Source organism: Podarcis pityusensis, assembly GCF_964106645.2.
Source record: "Podarcis pityusensis genome assembly, chromosome: 10".
Classification (NCBI taxonomy): Eukaryota; Metazoa; Chordata; class Lepidosauria; order Squamata; family Lacertidae; genus Podarcis; species Podarcis pityusensis.
Window position 1 is genome coordinate 18,392,720 of NC_138035.1, and position 21,074 is coordinate 18,413,793.

General features: G+C 42.9%; 1 long non-coding RNA gene across 1 annotated transcript; it reads left to right on the forward strand.

Annotated features, from left to right (window-relative positions):
* Positions 1-2,119: 2,119 nt before the first annotated feature.
* LOC308457629 lies at positions 2,120-19,837 on the forward strand. The gene is made up of 4 exons (XR_013977057.1): positions 2,120-3,804; positions 5,096-5,281; positions 13,543-13,602; positions 19,466-19,837. It is a non-coding gene; the product is annotated as an uncharacterized lncRNA (long non-coding RNA).
* The last annotated feature ends 1,237 nt before the right edge of the window (positions 19,838-21,074 follow it).

Genomic DNA, 21,074 nt, shown 5'->3' on the forward strand with positions numbered 1-21,074 from the left:
GCCTAGACATTCCATTGTTGTGCCCATAACCTAGGTTTAAAGTGCCATTTAGCGCCTAGCTTTCATATCTGTTTCTAACACTGATTGCATGGTGTCCAAAAAGAACCATGATTTTTTTAGGTGGCATTTTCTGCCATCATCCTTGTATCATTCTAGGCACTGGCTTCCACCAAAGTTCTCTGTGGCAAAGGAGTGGGGCTGAGAAGCTGGAACTTGTTTCAGCCTATGATGGAAGCAGCCTTCCCTTGCTGGCAGTTGCCAGGTAACAGCTCCCACCAAGGTCCTCAGAGACTAGTGAGTGTGGCTGAGCTAGCAACAGGCCTTTTGGGGCAAGGAAGTGAACCTAAGCAGCTGGATCTTGCTCAGCCCCTGGTGGAAGCAATCTTCCCCTGCTGCTGCTTCCCTTCTTCATGTTATTGTATTGTACAATAAGTGATGATCAAAAGTAAACATTTAAAACTGTCTTCTATAGTGTATAACAAATAGAATGTCATTATCCACCAAATTTAAGCACTTCTTGACTTCAGTTAACAATTTAAGCACATAACACCCAGTGAAATAAAAATGCTTAAATTTTGACTGGATCATGCCCATAGATGTTTTTCTTCTTAATGGTCACTACTTTTGTGGCTCAGTAATGTTGGCATATACAACAGGTGAGGTTCTGTAAAAGAAAGTTTTGGCTTGACAGAGGAATCAGTATCTTATACTATCAAGCTTTGCAAATGCCAGAGAAATAGTATGTTGGATATCATGCGGAGATGGAATGAACTGTGAAATACAATTTTGGCAGTAACATTTAAAATAAAAAATGATGTGTACAAGTGAGACAGGAGCTCTTGTTTACCCCTTCTCATAACACAGGATTAAGAGGCCATCTACTGCTATTGAAAGGCAACAAATTTAAAATGATAAAAGGAAATACTTCACACAGTGCACAATTAACATGTGGAATTCATTATCCTAAGATATTGCTAAGGCCAAGAGTTTAGTAGGTTTGAAAAAAGGAGCAGACATTTATATGGCTATTGAGACCATCTGTGGCTACATTAGATGGGATGAAAAACGTTTTTTTCTAAGGGATATAAAAATCCTCCTGCTTTAAGGCATAGAATAACAACTTACTGATGGTGGGGATTAGAGAGCAACTTCCCTTTTTGTGCAGGTTCTTTGGTAATTGTCCATTCTAGGATTTTATGCACTTTTCTTTGAATCATGTAGTCCTGGCAGCTGGCAGCAAAGGGATTCTAAATTAGCAGACCTACCATCCATCGTTCTAGTGTTCCTAGTATGATGGGAATTACAAGGGCTGCTATACTGCTGTGGATAAACACTACTATGCGTACTGCGCTGTAACATAAGAGTAAATGACAGCATTCCTGAGACTCAAGTCTGGCTGACTTATAAATGTTACACCTCCAATAGAGATCCAGCAATTCTCTCTTCTCAAAGTGTCCACTTCAATATATTCAGGGGGTGGTGGTTATTATTTACCTGTAACCATTGTTGTGTTGTTTCTCCCCAATTATGCACATGATTTGCTTTTTTGAAAAACCCAGCCTGAGAGAGCTGATTCACATGCACACAAAATGTCAGGCTGAGATGATCATGTCCCCATTTGGAAAAACGCTGACTGACATTCAGCTCTGCAATGGGAGGCAGCTGCTCTCTTGAGTATTGTGTCAGCCTGTGCTGGATTAAACCAGCTCCAGCTATAGTAAGCAAAGTGCACAGGAGGAGACTAAAGACAAGGGAATGATGGTTTATATGAGAAATCTCAAGATCTTTGGAATGTAGGTAAGCTCTCCTGGCAGTAATGTGTGGTGCAATACTATGCATGCCTACTCAAAAATAAATCCTATTGCTTTAACAAGACTTGCTCATCAGTAACGTGTACCTAGGATTGCAGCCTTAAGAGTACTGTATTAAAAGCATTTCACCCTAAATTATCTGGTAATCCTTATTTCAGTCTGAAAGGTAGGTTACGGTAGTTTCATTAGCTTTCCTGCTGCAGTTTGGTGCTGGGGTGGAGGCTGAGGCAGAGCAAGTTGCTTGCCTGAGGTCACCTAGTAAATTCCTGTCAGAAGTAAAATTCACAATATCTTGTTTTACAGATCAGTTTCTGTGATCATACCATTTCTCATCATCTACAGTAACTTCTTGTTGTTTAGTCGTGTCCAACTCTTCGTGACCCCATGAACCAGAACACGCCAGGCACTATCTACAGTAATAGCAAACTGTATTTTAATTTATTTTGGCAGCATTTACTGGTATTCCTCTGTTACTAGTTTTTAACTTCCTCTCTGTAGGACTTCAGATCCGTGCCTCAAAGTCCTGGGTAAGAATGCAAGTTATTGCCTGGCTCCTAAAAATAGATGGTCCCACATAAGCCTCCCTGGGGAGAGTATTCCACAAGAGGGAAGCCTGTAAGGGTCTATTATTCATTTTGCTACCCTCCTAACCGCTTGTGAATGGGGCACACAGGGAAGACCTCAGGTGATAATTTCATGGTTTGGGTCTTTTCGTATAGGGAGAGGTGGTTGAAGTATTGGGGTCCTGAACTGTGTGGGGCTTTATGGGTCAAAGCTAGCACTCTGAGTTGAAGCTGGAAACTAATTGGAGGTCAGTGCAAATGGTGCCAGAATTGGTGTTACATGATCAGACCACCCTGCCCTGGTCAACAATCTGGCTGCAGAATTCTGCATTAGCTGAGGTTTCCAATCTGTTTTCAGTGGCAGCCCCATGTACCACACATTGCAGTAATCCAGCCTAGAGGTCAGCGGAGCATAGGCACCAGAAGTTTGGTTATCCATACAAGGGTGCAGTTGAGCCACCAGTCAAAGCTGATTGAAAGCACTCCATGCCACTGAAGCTACTTCAGCCTCAATCAACAGTACTGGATCCAGAAGTACTGTCAAGCTGTATACATGATACTTCGGGGGGAGTAAGCCACAGCCCATCCATCCAGTCTAGGGAACCAGCTAGTAACAGTGTCTCAGTGTTGCTGGATTAATCTTCAGTTTATTGGCTCTCATCAAGTTCTTTACTAAGACAAGACACTCATCTTCCACATCTACTGCCACACCTGCAGATGTAAAATAGAAGTTTCCAAGGCAGTTTCGATGCCAAAATTAGGCCTAGGCCTTGATTGAACTGGATCTAGAAAAATTGGTTTCAACCAAGAGCCTGGATCTAGCCTACAACTATCCACTCAAAACACATTCCCTAGTAAGGGGAGACTATCAACCAATCAGTAATTAATTAGATTTTCTGAATCCAGGGAAGGTTTTCCAAAGCAGTATCTTACCACCACCACCACCACCACCTTTAAGTAGGCAGGGACCACCCCTTATCATGAGGAAGCATTAATCAGCTCCCTAGCCCAATTGTCTGTCCCCTGCTAGTTTTTATCAGTTATGAGAGACAAGTTTCATGGTCACAGGTGGTCGCCCAGACTGAACCAAGCACCTTGTCCACATCCCCAAGCCTTATTAACTGAAACACAAAGAGCACAACAAGGCTAGACAGTGTTCTGGGCACCTCTCAATAAGGACTAAGCATGCTCAGTGGCCATGGAAGATCGCAGACTGTTGTTGGTTAATTTGTTTATGTATGCGACAACGACCACACGGACTTTATTAACACAATATTGGAAAGAAGGTGGTGTCCCAACTAAAGAAGACTGGCAAGTTAAACTAATGGAATATGCTGAAATGGCAAAATTGATGATGAAATTAAGAGGAAGAGATGACAATGAATTTAAGGAAGAATGGAAGATGTTTATTGCATATATACAGAAGCAATGTACACAGGTTAATACATTAGCAGGGTTTTAAGATTACTTGTACAGTGGTACCTCAGGTTACATACATTTCAGGTTACAGACTCTGCTAACCCAGAAATAGTACCTCGGGTTAAGAACTTTGCTTCAGGATGAGAACAGAAATCGTGTTCCGGTGGCGCGGCAGCAGCAGGAGGCCCCATTAGCTAAAGTGGTGCTTAAGGTTAAGAACAGTTTCAGGTTAAGAACAGATCTCTGGAACGAATTAAGTACTTAACCCGAGGTACCACTAATTTTATTATGAATTGATAATAGGTGATTTTAATATGTTACAAATTTAACAGTGGACATGCATTATCTTGATAAATAATAGAACCAAGGAAGGGGTTAGAGAGAAGTCAATTTGTTTTGTCTTTGCATTGTTGTTGTTTATTTTTGTTATTTTTGGAAAATCAATAAAATGTTATTAAAAAAAGACAGACTGTTGTTGTGGGAGTGGATAATGGGAGAGACGCAGCGGAGTATTGTGGAAGAGGGTGTGGCTGCCTAGAAACCTCAACAGGAGCACTCTGCACTATGATGTTCAGTTGAAGGTCCCACTTGAGTTTACTATTTCCTTTTGAAAAGAGAAGTATTAACAGAAGGGCTTCTAATTGTGTTTATACACTGAAAATATAAAAAAAACCTTAATAATAAAAAAGAACCACCAGAAGTGCTTCTGTGGCTGAGGTTTTGTGCAGATGTAGCAAATAAAATCTAGGAAATGTCTTTTTGTAACTGCTACAAATCAGGCTCCAATGTAGAAAATGGTTTGTGAGTATTAGTAGTAAAGCTGTAGGTATAAATTAAAAGTGGGAAGCTTAGAGGGATTTTGGGTGGATTGTGTTTGTCTGATTCATGGTGAAAAGGGACCCAGCTCTGGTTCCATGGGGAAGAGTAGTGACTAATCTGTTTAATCATCTCCAGACTCTTCCTGGAATAGTCTTCTTTGTAATGAAGGAGTTGCAGGAAATCCAGGTCTTGTTAACCAAGCAAACAATTAATAGTGGCACTGAGTTGGGCTACATGTTGCTAGTTTGATCTGGGTGCATGGGAATCTCTTTCCTTAACTCTGCAACCCTCAACAATATATTTGCCTTGGTCATTTGCATATAATACTATCTCTATTTTCTTGGGAGTAAGTCTAATTGAAATAACTGGAATTTACTTCTGAGTAAACATATAATTGGAGGTGTAAGTTTATTTATAATGAATGTTGCCTTCCTTTGTCCCAACTCTTTAACCTTCCTCCTAATTTCTTACCCATCCTTCCAGGAAAGAAACTGTAGATTTAGGTGAGTCTGGCCATTGCAACAGAACAGCAGCTGAGCTGATCTCATAGAACACACTATCAGTTTCTTGTGTTGATGGAAAAAGAACATGAGTAACAGGAAAACAAAACTGGTTAATTTATATATAAAAATCCATACATTTCAGTTGCAGCCTCTTGTTACATTTAAGGTAATGTTTTATTTTACAGTTAGCAGACAGAATTGAGTATTAGAATGTAAGTTGAAGTGCCCTAACAATTAACCTTCTAATTTAAAAGTAATGACCACTAAATTATGGGGCATGTCTCCTTCTTCCTTCTCCCTGTAATGGTCCTTTGAAGATGATACTAGCCTGCTATGTGAACAAGCAATAAGGTGTAATTAATCCTTCTCTGAAAAACGTAAATCAGAGCTTGGCCTAGGGGACGAGAATGGGTGGTGGCATAGCATTAAAGAAGTAAACTATCTGATGAAAATAATATTCAAACCTACTGTACTTCTGTCCACAAAATAATTATGGCTTATCTCTTGCCATAATGTGTATGTGTTATGTGGGTGAGTAGTAGTAATAAACTAGTGGAGACCAACAAATGCTTGCGGTGCATGGAAAGATGGGGCATGAGGGAAATGGGGACACTGTGCTTGCACACCCAATTTTGGCATTTTCTCATTATAAATCATGTCCATGTATGTTTCTCCATTAGCCTTTCGCATACCTACAGTACATGCACACCTCCATAGGCAAAGAGTGCTCACACCTATTGACTCTTTCCTCAGTTTTATTCCGACTTTCCTTCCCCCCCTCACTCATCTCTAACTTTTTATTTGATCTCCTGTTGTCCCAGCATCTCTCTTGCTGTTCCTCTTGTCTATCCCTGCCTAACCATCACTGTCTACTTCCTTCCAGGATATGCTCACACTTTGCAAAAGTGCCTCCAAGATGTTTTCTGTGACCAATTTTAGAACTACTGTTAAAAGCTAGTGTGGGAATACTGGCTGGGGAAGCCTGTCGGATGCTTACAGTGGTAGCAGAAGTGAAAAGGGAGCTGTTTGGACAGAACAGCTGGCTAGCAAGTAACGTCCCCCCCCCCCCCCGTCTTCTTCAAACAGGCTCTCAAGAGTGTCCATGAGACCATCTGAGACCACCATCCTGCCTATGAGACGACCTATGCCTCTCAAAATGATCCACATTATTTGTGCAGTTTGGCAAGATATATAGCCAAAGTTTAAGCTTGGTAACTATGTGACCAGTCCTGATACAGTGTATCTGAATATATTTCAACACAGAAATAAATGCAAATTAGTATTGTTTCCTCAAGCCCCTCTGGGAGGCAGAACAGTCTGGTGCAGCAACTTGAGGTACCAATTTGCTATGATCTTATTAAGTCACATAAACAGGGTTTGAGGCCTCCTGTCTAAATACTCAGACAGGAGGCCTCAAAGGAAAACGCGAGATAGTTGCAGGCAATGACTCGATAGATGACAGCCTTCATGCTCCACCATAACTACAGCGTTAACAGTAGGGTGTCTTTCTTTTGTGTACATGCTGTATTCCAATTCATGAGAACTAAAATTAATACCCTGGTCATCTATGGCAGTGTTATTTGCAGTGCAGTCTGCGGGTCACATAGTGAATTCTATTGCCTTTGTAGGGTGCATTTTTAAAAATCGCCACACCTTCTGTTGAAAGTAATTAAATGACCCTAAATATCTGTACTTGATTCTGTGTAGAGAGCACAGTTGTATTCTTCTCTGTAGGGTAGAGTGGTGTCGTTGTGATTTTTCTGTTCTCTTTCATCCAGACTGTGTTTTCCTTCGTTTTCTCCCTGCAGCATTACTCTCAGAGCAACACACATAATCTCTCTCACCATTCTTGGCTAGCTTTTAGCATCTCCTTTCTTCTCATCCCATGTATCTGCTACTCTGTGCAACAGTACAATAAAAAAAAAGTGCCCATGCAATCCAAATTTTGTCCCAACAGAAGCTGCATTTTGTACCCTGAGTACAATTAACAGATAAAATAATTAAAACAGCAATGCAATTAACCAGAAGAAGAAACCACAAGCAATTCAAATAAATTGTAAATAAGTACGTACAATCAAAAACCAAATCCTTACTCACCAAAAGCTCAAGTAAAGAGAGCAAACTGCCAAAAATATAACAAATGGAACCTGGTGAGCGTCCCTGAAGCCAATGTTCCATAAATATGGTGCATGCAGAGAAAAGACCCCAGTCATGGTGGGAGAAGAGCCTCAGATTAAGACATTGGCCACAGGCATAGGCAAACTCGGCCCTCCAGATGTTTTAAGACTACAACTCCCATCCTCCCTAGCTAATAGGACCAGTGGTCAGGGATGATGGGAGTTATAGTCCCAAAACATCTGGAGGGCCGAGTTTGCCTATGCCTGATCTTGGCTGTTGGGCAGGTTTGTGTGGATGAAGACAGTCTTCCAGATACTGTTGTCTCAGACTGGGACAAGGGTAGGTTTCCAGGTGTTATAGGGCTGACATCAGCCCTATCCTGCATTTCCAGTAATCAGGGCTGATAGAAACTAGTGCTGCAACATCTGGAAAACCATAGGTTTCCCATTGCTAATTTATTACTTGATAGGTCAAACTAGCACCTTGAATTATTTTGCAAAACAAATTGGAAGACAATGTAGATCTTAAAATACAAATTAAATATGCTTATCGGTGTGTATTGATAAATATGGCAGTCTGATTGCCATATTCAGAAACAGATACAGTTTCAAAAAATGCTACTTAATAGGTATTAATGCATAACGTTACCTGGGTGGATATTCAAGAATGGAAAGTTATGCCAAAATTTCTTTCTAGAAGGAAATCCATCAGGCTCAAGAAAACCGATGTGCCTAAGTTATTTAAAATACGTACTTTCTCCATTTAAAATGCTCTAGGTGGCATGCTATTTTAAAATCAAAATAATACTAAAACAGGAAATACACAAAACTCTAAAAACAGTATGAAAAACCCAGAAATAATCTAAATTAAATAAAAATTCAAGAAAACAAGTTTTTTACCCGGTACCTAAATGTTAGCATAGGCACCAAGACTATGTTCCAGAGAAATGGTGTCACTATAGAAAAGGGCCTGTCTGGTTGCCACCCATATAACTTCAGAAGGCGGGTTTGTATCATCACAAGCAAAGAATTATATACAGTGGTACCTCTGGTTACGTACTTAATACGTTCCGGAGGTCTGTTCTTAACCTGAAACTGTTCTTAACCTGAAGCACCACTTTAGCTAATTGGGCCTCCCGCTGCTGCTCCGCCACCGCCGCACGATTTCTGTTCTCATCCTGAAGCAAAGTTCTTAACCCAAGGTACTATTTCTGGGTTAGCAGAATAAAAAAAATCCTTCCAGTAGCACCTTTAAGACCAACTAAGTTAGTTCTTGGTATGAGCTTTCGTGTGCAAGCACACTTCTTCAGATACACTGAAACAGAAGTTGCCAGATCCTTCTATATAGTGAGAAGGTGGGGAGGGGTATTACTCAGAAGGGTGGTGGGAATGGGAGATTGGCAGATAGCTGAGATGAGCCTGCTGACGACTCTTAACGACTGTAATAGGATCTCAAAGTAGCTGTTTTACTACAAAGGAATTTCAGAAATAGACTGGAAAGAGAAGCTGCTGAATTGCAACTCATTACCAAACTTAAAACCATGGAGAGACCTGGTTTGAACAAAGACATTGGATTCTTATCCCATTATACATGACTAAGCCATTTCTCACCTTCTCACCCCTTGCCTTTTCCTGTAAGACCTATTACAGTCGTTAAGAGTCGTCAGCAGGCTCATCTCAGCTATCTGCCAATCTCCCATTCCCACCACCCTTCTGAGTAATACCCCTCCCCACCTTCTCACTATATAGAAGGATCTGGCAACTTCTGTTTCAGTGTATCTGAAGAAGTGTGCTTGCACACGAAAGCTCATACCAAGAACTAACTTAGTTGGTCTTAAAGGTGCTACTGGAAGGATTTTTTTTATTTTGACTATGGCAGACCAACACGGCTACCTATCTGTAACTGGGTTAGCAGAGTCTGTAACCTGAAGCATATGTAACCCAAGGTACCACTGTAACATGAAACCTTAGCAGTGACTTCACAAAGAATAGCTGGAAAGACTGTGCCACAAGTGATGCTATCCCTGTAGTGAAATATCATCACACACTTCATCACCATAATGAATATTTTTTCTGAAATTAAAGTTGCCAACTTGATATAGTAATGTACAAGAATACCTGTAACACTGCAAGGGTGTTACTGTTATGTTACCCCAACTGGCATGCATGGCCCATAAGTTCCCAGCATAGGCTTGCTGCCTCCTTTTTTTTTTTTTTAATATATTTATTAAAATTTTCAAAATATTACAAAATGAAAAAAGAAAAAAGAAAAATACAAAATAAAAGTAGTTAAAAACAACTCAATCTTTCCGTTACTTATCTTTCATTTGCTTATTTCCCGGACCTCCTCTCGCCTCTCTCTTTTGTATTCCAATTCAGTTTGTTAGTTCAGCAAATCCTTCCCCTCTTTGTTTATCCTAGTCTTTAATCTTAAAATATTGTAACATTAAATTTTTACCTATTAATAATCCATTTTTCATATTCCCTTATAGTATTACAGCTAAAAACCACTTAATTTCTATCCAACATCATTCTAACATTCATTAATTTTGCAATATTTCTGTAAATAGTCTTTAAACTTTTTCCAGTCTTCTTCCACCGACTCTTCTCCCTGGTCTCGGATTCTGCCAGTCATTTCCGCCAATTCCATATAGTCCATCACCTTCATCTGCCATTCTTCCAAGGTGGGTAGGTCTTGTGTCTTCCAGTACTTTGCAATAAGTATTCTTGCTGCTGTTGTAGCATACATAAAGATATTATTATTATTATTATAAAGAAAGTTCTATCCTTCTTTGGCACCAATTGGCCGACTATGCCCAGGAGAAAGGCCTCTGGTTTCTTCAGGAAGGTATATTTAAATACCTTTTTCATTTCATTATATATCATCTCGCAGAAAGCCTTAATCCTTGGGCACGTCCACCAAAGGTGAAAGAATGTACCTTCAGTTTCTTTACATTTCCAACATTTATTATCGGGCAAGTGATAGATTTTTGCAAGCTTGACTGGTGTCATGTACCACCTGTATATCATTTTCATAATATTCTCTCTTAAAGCATTACATGCCGTAAACTTCATACCTGTGGTCCATAACTGTTCCCAGTCAGCCATCATAATGTTATGTCCAACATCTTGTGCCCATTTAATCATAGCAGATTTCACAGTTTCATCCTGAGTATTCCATTTCAACAGCAAGTTATACATCCTTGACAAAATCTTAGTTTTGGGATCTAACAGTTCTGTTTCCAATTTTGATTTTTCCACCTGGAATCCAATTTTTTTGTCCAAATTGTATGCCTCCATTATTTGATAATAATGAAGCCAATCTCGCACTTTGTTTTTTAATTTTTCAAAACTCTGCAATTTCAATTTGTCTCCCTCTTGTTCCAGAATTTCCCAATATTTCGGCCATTTGGCCTCCATATTGAGCTTTTTCAGAGCCTTCGCTTCCATCAGTGACAGCCATCTTGGAGTTTTATTTTCAAGTATATCCTTATATCTTATCCAAACATTAAACAATGCTTTCCTGACAATATGGTTTTTAAATGCTTTATGTGCTTTGACCTTATCATACCACAAGTATGCATGCCACCCAAATACATTGTTAAAACCTTCTAAGTCCAAAATGTCTGCGTTTTCCAGAAGCAGCCATTCTTTCAACCAGCAAAAAGCTGCTGATTCATAATAAAGTTTAAAGTCTGGCTGCCTCCTTTGAAAGACTATAGCTTCAGTTACTAATGACTGAGCATTGCATTGATGGGGGGGGGTAAATAGAGAAAGTGCTACATATGGAGTCAGAAGTTGTAAGACATTTCTCCCCCCCCTTTTTTTTTTGCAAGTGTATTGGGGTAGAGATTATAAGGTAGTTGGGTGTTTTTTTCATGTAACTAGACTCCCTCCTTTTTATTTTATATGTTTTTTAAAATCACAAATTGGCCTATACATGAAACACAAAGTTGTATCATGTATTTTGAATTTTAAAAATGTCTTAATTCCAGAAGGACAAGCTGCTTCCAGGTTAACATACAGTGATGTTCCTATAATACTCAGATATGCAAAACGGATGGCTGAAATTTGAAAAGAAGATGAAGGAAGTGAGAGTTTTTTAGATTTGAGGCATAATGAACTCATAATCCATGCAATTTAGAACCAATTTAAAAAGCATTTATTCCTCATTACATTAATCTTGAAGTTAATCATACTGCAGAAAGGAGATGACCGTTATTCAGCAGGTAATGGTTAGTGATTATTAGGTAGCATCCTAGGAGTGCCATCCTAGTCAACTGACTTGAATAACTGTGGAATTAATATAGTACATTCTGCCAAAGGCTGGTGTTTGAGAGGCCTTGCTTACTCCTAATTGTTTTGGGGTATGGGTGTAGGGTACAATTAAATAGGACTTCCTAGTGAAGTTAAATAGACAATCCCCTTATCTTATACTTAGGGATGGCTAACTTGTGACCCTCCAGATCTTGTCTGACTACAACAGCCATCATCACTTTCCCCATATGAACCAACCTGGACCCTTCTTCATGTACTTCCTCTATAAGAGGTTGGCAACACAAGAAAGGGCCTTTTCTGCAGTGGCTCCTCGCTTGTGGAATACCCTCCCCAAGGAGGGTCACCTGGCGCCTTTAGGTGCCAGGCAAAAACAATCCTCTTCTCACAGGTCTTTGGCTAATTAAACAATCTATGGCCTTTTAAACTCCGGGGGGGGGGGGGGGATGGACTGTTTTTGTTTTTTATTATGATATGCATTTTTGTGTTTTATGTTGTAAACCACCCTGTGATCTTCAGATGAAGGGCAGTATAGAAATGTTAATCATCATCATCACTGACCACTGGCCTTGCTGGCTGGGAATAATGGAGGGCTTCAGATTCCTCAGAGCTATCTTACTGAAACACAGGAGGGTAAATGACTTTTATATGCTAATCCCTGCAGCAATACATATTTGCATCTTAAAACAAACACAGGTGCAAATTTTATTCAGACTTAAATAAAAAAAATTAAGTAAAACTCATACAAGCAATCAGCAAGAGGACAACTAGATGAGATGGCAGGAGATCCATAATCAGATCTCCCGCACTTTTCTAAAAGCTTAAAAGCAGCCGCAGAGACCAGGGAGCAAATCGGGTTGGGGTCATGAGGCTGAGGGGGAAGTGATTAACCCTTTTTCAAATGCTGTTTTTCTTCTCTAAATCCCCCACCCCTGAAGCTATTATTTGCTTCTCAGGGACAAACATGCAAGTACCATATGGGTCCATTGGATATTGAAGAAGAATCCCACCTACTTTTAGACTCCAATTTCACAGGCTATTTAGAAAAGATACTCTGTGCACTGCCTGCCATCAGTTGAACCCTGGCAGGTTGGAGCAAGGACCCATCTAATCCAACACCCTGTTTCCTACATGCCTTTGGGAAGCCCACAAACAGGACATAAGGCAGCAGCGCTCTCTAAACCCAACCCAACTCACTGCAACTAGTATTCATTGCATACTGCCTATGAACATAGAAGAGTGATATGTTGGGCAGTGTGCGAAACTTGTAGAAACACAAATTGGCCAAATAGTTGCAATGTCTGTAATGAAATCTGTACACACATGCTCTTAGTAATAATAATTAGAAAACACTACAGAGCTTTCATTTTATGGCCCAAAGAGACCTGGCAATATTATGCAAGCTGGTCTTCTGAAAGTTGGGTCTTTCAGTATCTGGTATTTGCTGATTTTCTTTTCCCCATTCCAAATGGCATTTTGCATCAGCTCTGTGCACAAGCCGTAGCACAATAACTGCTGACCATAACTAGCTTCAGTAGCAGGCTCCTGCTTAGCATATCTTTTATTCGGACGCTTGGTCCACAGAAAAGTTGAGGATTTAAGCCTCCCTTTTCTCTGCCTGCTTGTCCATCCCTTATTAATTAACTCTTCAGTCTACAGTCTTTTCCCAGCATGCTTGCCTTGCCTCTCCTTTAAGTCAGAGAGACAAAACCAGCTGCAGCCCCAAGGTGGTCTCCGACTGTTACAATCTGTGCTCCTTTCTGGCAGTTATTTAGTGCCCCTTTTGGGTTGTTCCCCCTCCCTGCTTTGCCTTTTCCTTTGTCTCATTTTCTATAAGGTTCCATCTAGGTTTTCCCTAGAGTTCTCTTACCCCATGTCATTACTTAGCCTGTAAGATCTGCAAGGATCTCTGCTTGCAAGCCTCGGGATCTGTGATTGGGGCGGGGGTTGCAAAAAGAGAGAGGAGCTAATCAATTCAGAAAATCATTTGGGTGGCAACCTCACTTGACAGCCTATTTTCTTCCTTTCCACTTAGATATCAAGCTGGCTGAGAAGGGCTCTGGGGAAAAAGGGAGGCGGCAAGAGCTGCTTCTCTGTAAGCACATCTGTGTCTTTCATCAGCTGGGCTCAGGGAATAACCACTATGGGGGGGGGGCAGGGAGTGGAGAGAATCTTCGGAATGGATAGGCTAAAGCTGTTCCCTATGTTTAAGTCTGATGAGTTCCTGCCCAGTAGGGGGGTGGTTATGATAGGCTTTTCTCCAACTTATATTGGTGGAAAAGTCAATGTATTATCAATCATCAGTATTTTATTAAAATTTTGTCCTGTTCTCTTCCCCCCCACCCATGAACTCAAGGCAATGTTCAAGGGCATTGCTAGGTATTGACAAGATTATTTATTTAGCAAAATTTATATACCATTGGATTGCAAGAATACCTTTTAAGAGGTTTATAAAAATAAAGGATTAAAATTCTTGATAAAAAGCAGTTAAAAATATTCAAATCAGCATTAGCTAAAAAGAGAGAAAACACATGTAACTTCTACATGTCTGGACACGCTTGCCTACATAACAATGTTTTAAGTGAGGGCCAAAAAAATGCAGTGAAGGTGCCTGCCAGATGTTAATAGGCAGGAAGTTGCAAAGTGTAGGTGCTACTTGTGGGAGGACAGTTGCCTGACATGGACAACCTTCTAACAACTGTCCTGGCACTATTTATGCTTTCTCCAATAGACCATGACAGTAAACTCTGTGGCAAAGCAGGGTTTGTCCTGTTCTCACTAGTGTAAGTACAGTCATACCTCGGGTTGAATGTGCTTCGGGATGAGCGCGTTCAAGTTGCGCTCCACGGCAACCCGGAAGTAACGGAGTGCGTTACTTCTGGGTTTCGCCGCATGCGCAGACGCTCAAAATGACATCACGCACATGCGCACAAGCGGCAAAAAGCGACGCGCACAGACATACCGTCGCTGGTTACGTTTGCTTCTAGATGCGAACGGGGCTCTGGAACAGATCCCGTTCGCATCTAGAGGTACCACTGTACTTTTAATCAGCACACTATACTGGCTCTCACTGCTTGTGCAACACACTTACATCCTAAGCTTTCAACTGAAACGGCCCTTACAGCAACAGTTAAAATGCAACTTACCATGAGAACCAAAGATGATTTTGAGGAAACTTGGTATATGTTACTTCAGTACATTAGAAGAGAGAGTACAATTATTAAACCACCAGCAATTCAGGTCTCTCTCTGGAAATAAATGTTAAGATAAGAACAGACAACAATACTCAACAACAAACTATCCAAAATTCAGCACATGGACTTCACTGTTACTTACCTTTTTTTGGAGCTAAATATATGCACATGGAATATTTTGGAGAGAGGGAAGAGATGGGAATTTTTGTTACACATTGTATATACTTGTACTTTTGCAATTTTTAAAAAATCAAAAATAAATATGATTTAAAAATGCAATTTAACATAAATTAATACCGTAATACAAGACAGCATACAGCCACAAAATGGAGTCAGAAATAGGATGAAATTTAAAAGCCTGTTTTAAAAAGTCAAGTTAAAGGTCAGCAAAGAAGTGGTCAAGTGGGCTTCTCTAGGGAGCAAATTGCACAACAGTGTTGCGGCCATACATTAAGCGTGTATACATTAAGCTCTGTTAACACCTGCTATTGGGGAAAGAAGAAGACAAAAGGTAAACAGAATTAAAGTACCCTCATGTTTGTTAGTATAGGACTAAAAATAACTAAGGCTGCAATGCTGTGCACACTTACTTGAGAGTAAGCCACGCTGAAATTAGTGGCATAGGCTTCTGAGTAAACACACATAGGATCAGGCTGCATGAGTACATAGAATGTATCTGTTAATATGGCAGTGTCTGTTATGTACTAGATTGGACAAAATATCCTTCTGCAAAACTAAAAGCAATCCTGTTTTTATTTTGGCTTGGAGGCTACTTTAAAGCTTAATTCATATTTAGGCATGTAAAAGCAATAGAATGTTGTGATGCCACAGCCCATGGGAACAAACAATTCCGTCACATCTGGAGAACCTTGTGCCTTGCATTAATTGCTCCCTTTGGAGACCAGGAGCCTATATGCATACGAGGTCATCATTTGGCTGACTGACAGGGAAGTGTCAAGTTTATGTGGGCTAAGCGCAGATGAGGCGTTGAATGTGTCATTTTAACGATATTGGTTTGTGTGCTCTGCTGGGTGCAAGCACCATTTGTTTCAATGAGGCTGGACACTGCAAAGTATTTTGAGGATCAGGCTGGCCATCTGTTCTCCAAAATCCACTTGGTAATAATGTAATCCTTACCATGTGCTGCATAAACGAAGGGCATATCTACACCATAAATTTCAGTAGATTTCACTGTTATTCCTTCCAACACACACGGGACACTCTGGGAATTATAGTTCTGTAAGAGAAAGCTAACCCAGTATTCTCAGCACCTCAGCAAACTATAATTTCTTTGATTATTTTTATAAATAATGAGGAATCAAACCAATATTGGTCTGCAGGATAGATATACCTGTGTGGATAATGTTAGGTCGTGGGTTGACATAGCAGCCGGCACAGCGATTTCTTCAAGTAGCTCTTTATTATGGTAAGCTGGAATAGAACTGACTGCGAACAGCTCAGCCGGCCTGTATTTATAGGCAGCCGGCTGTCAACATTGTAACCACAACGGCCCAGAGTTCCCGCCTAAAATAACAGACGCGGACCTGAGTGAAAACTATCTACAGACCTGAGTGAAAACTATATACAGTATCCCCCTGTTGGCCCAGGGTGAAACTACACTACATAACACCCCTCCCCACCGAGATAAGGCGTTAGTTACAATCGTAATGGTTTCCTTATATACAGCACTACGCGTAATGGTTCAATTAAGCACAAAAGCATATCGGTTACATTTCCCATACTTAGACCAACAGTGATACCTGTCCAACAACATAGTCCTTTAAATAAGTTGGGCGCTTGGAAACTCTGCCAGACCGCCGGGGACTGGTAGCCAAGTCCGGAGGGCCACACAGTTCTCGCTGAGGCTGTGGTGCGACCCTAGGTGGCGTTGGAACCAACTCCCCTGGATCCGCTGCTGTGGGTGGAGCCTCCGCAAGTGGAGTGGTCTGAGTCTGTTCTGAAACGGCTTGGTTCGGCTCCACGCTGGCAGCTTGCGAGGGAGGTGTAGGTGGGGCCTCGCCATCTGTACGTGTCTCTTCTGGAGCCGCAAGCGCAGTTGGGGGCACCTCGGTAGTGTCCAAGTCCCCAACCCTGCGCCTAAGCTGGTCTATGTGCCGTCGCCACAAGCGTCCGTCTTCGAGTGCCACCTGGTACGAGCGAGGTCCAGTGACTCCCACTACTGTGGCTGGCACCCAAGGGATGTCCCCCACATAGTTCCGGGCAAAGACCTGGTTTCCTGGGACAAATGACCGTGGTGCGTTGGCACAGCCTGGGGGTTCAGCCACGGCAAAGTCTGGGTGTAGCCGGTCGAGCGGTGACCTGAGGCGGCGGCCCATAAGCAGTTCAGCAGGACTCCTCCCTGTGGCCGCATGAGGGGTGATGTGTTGCACGAACAAGTATTCGGCGACCCGCTCATGCCAGTCTCCCCGGTCCAAGCGCGCCAGTGCCTCTTTTGTCGAGCGCACCATTCTTTCCGCTTGCCCGTTGCTGGATGGATGAAAGGGTGCTGTTAGGGCATGGCGGATGCCCAGTCCCAAAAGATACCGCTCAAACGTGCCTGACGTGAACTGCGGTCCGTTGTCAGAGACAAGGACATCAGGACACCCATGCGTTGCAAACAGGCCTCGCAGCACCCGGATGACAGCTTCGGTAGTGGTGGAGGGCATCAGGGCGACCTCCAGCCATTTGGAATAGGCGTCCACCACTACCATAAAGGTCCGGCCGTGAAAGGGGCCAGCCAGATCGATGTGCACCCTCGACCAGGGTGTCTTTGGCGTCTCCCAGGTGTGTCCCTTAGCTGCCAGTGGTGCAGGCCTCGACTCCTGGCACGCTTGACAGGCGGACACCCAGGCAGTGATGGCATCGTCCATATTAGGCCACCAGACGTAACACCGAGCCAACGCCTTCATTTTGACAATTCCCGGGTGGCCAACGTGCAGAGCCTCCAGGACGCGCTGACGGAGTCCCTGGGGAATCACGACGCGGTCTCCCCACAGCAGGCAGCCGCGATGAGCTGAGAGTTCATGTTGTCTGGTTGCGAAGGGCTGGAACTCCGATGCAACAGGCCCTTGTGGCCACCCCCTCCACACCCAGTTGAGCACCCGGCTGATGGTGCGATCCTGGGCAGATGCGGAGGCCACAGTGGCAGCCGATACAGGCGCTGCCGGAAGATCCTCAATCAGAAGGAGCGATGAAGCTGGAGCCGGGTCTTCCACAAATGCTGGAAGAGGGCAACGGCTGAGGGCGTCGGCATGGCCCATCGATTTCCCCGGGCGATGGATGAGCCGGTAGTGGTAGGCAGCCAGGAAAACAGTCCATCGCAGCATGCGTGGTGAGAGGACCGGTGGAGTTGGACGATCACCGGCGAGGAGGCCCAGGAGTGGCTTGTGGTCAGTGATGAGGTCAAAAGTCCTGCCATAGAGGTATTCATGGAACCTCTTCACTCCAGCCACAAGTGCTAATGCCTCCTTGTCGAGCTGGCTGTAATTCCGTTCCGTCGGAGATAGTGTCCTGGAAAAGTAGGCGAGCGGTGCTTCTCTTCCATCTGGAAAACGGTGACTAACGACAGCACCGATGCCAAAAGGTGAGGCGAGTGGCTTGTGGCTGGAGTGAAGAGGTTCCATGAATACCTCTATGGCAGGACTTTTGACCTCATCACTGACCACAAGCCACTCCTGGGCCTCCTCGCCGGTGATCGTCCAACTCCACCGGTCCTCTCACCACGCATGCTGCGATGGACTGTTTTCCTGGCTGCCTACCACTACCGGCTCATCCATCGCCCGGGGAAATCGATGGGCCATGCCGACGCCCTCAGCCGTTGCCCTCTTCCAGCATTTGTGGAAGACCCGGCTCCAGCTTCATCGCTCCTTCTGATTGAGGATCTTCCGGCAGCGCCTGTATCGGCTGCCACTGTGGCCTCCGCATCTGCCCAGGATCGCACCATCAGCCGGGTGCTCAACTGGGTGTGGAGGGGGTGGCCACAAGGGCCTGTTGCATCGGAGTTCCAGCCCTTCGCAACCAGACAACATGAACTCTCAGCTCATCGCGGCTGCCTGCTGTGGGGAGACCGCGTCGTGATTCCCCAGGGACTCCGTCAGCGCGTCCTGGAGGCTCTGCACGTTGGCCACCCGGGAATTGTCAAAATGAAGGCGTTGGCTCGGTGTTACGTCTGGTGGCCTAATATGGACGATGCCATCACTGCCTGGGTGTCCGCCTGTCAAGCGTGCCAGGAGTCGAGGCCTGCACCACCGGCAGCTAAGGGACACACCTGGGAGACGCCAAAGACACCCTGGTCGAGGGTGCACATCGATCTGGCTGGCCCCTTTCACGGCCGGACCTTTATGGTAGTGGTGGACGCCTATTCCAAATGGCTGGAGGTCGCCCTGATGCCCTCCACCACTCCCGAAGCTGTCATCCGGGTGCTGCGAGGCCTGTTTGCAACGCATGGGTGTCCTGATGTCCTTGTCTCTGACAACGGACCGCAGTTCACGTCAGGCACGTTTGAGCGGTATCTTCAAGTAGCTCTTTATTATGGTAAGCTGGAATAGAACTGACTGCGAACAGCTCAGCCGGCCTGTATTTATAGGCAGCCGGCTGTCAACATTGTAACCACAACGGCCCAGAGTTCCCGCCTAAAATAACAGACGCGGACCTGAGTGAAAACTATCTACAGACCTGAGTGAAAACTATATACAGTATCCCCCTGTTGGCCCAGGGTGAAACTACACTACATAACAGATAACATCTATTCTATCATTTATCTAGGTTGATATTTGCAAGACACCTCAACAGAAGTACAACCACTAGACCTGCTACTGAAATCCACTACATCCTGGTTTGGGGGTCCAGTTAAGGAGGCTGCCTTTACAAAGAGATATATTAAAATTTTACAGTGCCAACAGGCCCCCCAGTGGTTAGCAGAGAATGCAAACAGATATGGATTAGGTAGAGTACAGAAAATACATTTCATCAAATCCAAACTGTTACTCATGGAGATCCAGAACTTGAAGCTTACAAAATACCAGAGATGACCAGAAAGTGCTTTGCTAACCACTGAGTGAATTAGAAGGCCTAATAATGAACGGTTGTATCACAGTCTATGTAATAGACAATACAGCTCAATTTAAAGCAGCAGAATTTCTACCACATCACCGCTAATCCATTTTTTCCTTCAAACAAGCAGAGAGGCAAAGAGGGCAGTAAGGATTGCAAATAAAATCTTGAGATAGAACGACTCACATATTGCTCTTTTAAGCTACAGGCCAACATTGCTAATAGCCAGGAGAGTGCTATATTAATGAGAAAACTTAGATATGAATCTTATTTCAGAATGACCTGACCTGGAATAAGTATCTTTCCAATTATCAAACTAAACTAAAGTAGGATTTCTGTAACTGGCAATTCAGTGAGAACTACCGCATTTAGAGCCAGGAGAGAGCACAGCTGTCAACCTTCCCTTTTTTGCGGGAAATTCCCTTATTCCAGCACCATTTCCCGCTGCTTCCCACTGCTATCCTGGATTGTTTGATATCCCGTAGACTGTCCCTGGGACAGGTGAGGCTGCTGATCCCTTATTTTCAAGGCTGCTGATCGCTTATTTTCTAATCTGAAAGTTGACAGCTATGAGAGAGAGAGAGAGAGAGAGAGAGAGAGAGGGAGAGGGAGAGAGAATATCAAATTTGGTGGAAATAGGACTGGTAAATTCCATCTTTTAGAACAAGGGAAAAAATGAAACAGAGATCATATTTTGCACAGGTAAAATATGGAATACTTAACAGAAATGATTGACATCATTTTCCTATTCCTGAGAAAGTACCATCACCAAGTGGTACCTGAAAAACTAAGCTCAGTTACTAAGATTCTGCTAGTTATTTTACTAGTCAGATTATCACTTGCATTGCTTGAGTTATTTGGAAGCCTTTGAGATTTAGAGATGTGTGACTGAAAACCTGAACTACAGGATATTTCAATAGTGCTGATATATGTAATTCTTTTCTTAACGAAAGGGTAATGTGTGGATAGTGCCACTGTATGTTTTTTTCCACTAGATGGCAGTTGTATTGGGTTGGAGTTGAGAGTTTCCTGCAGGTGTTCCATTCTTGTCAGGGAGAGACATTAAAAATTACTGCCTAGCTTCTCAATCTTGTGTCTAAGAATTGTACACTTTGGGGACCTTATGGTGATGTGTGGGTAAGAAATCTTATAAATAAATAAGCTTTACATGACAGTGCTCTAATTCTCAGAGTTCATGAACTTCTCTAGATATAACTTTCACTCATATCTTTCTGTTATCCACTCCCAATTGGAGACTGTTTTCATGGAACTATGATATATTTTGCTGCTGGATTTCTAAATAGGTTTGGATCAAGGGCGA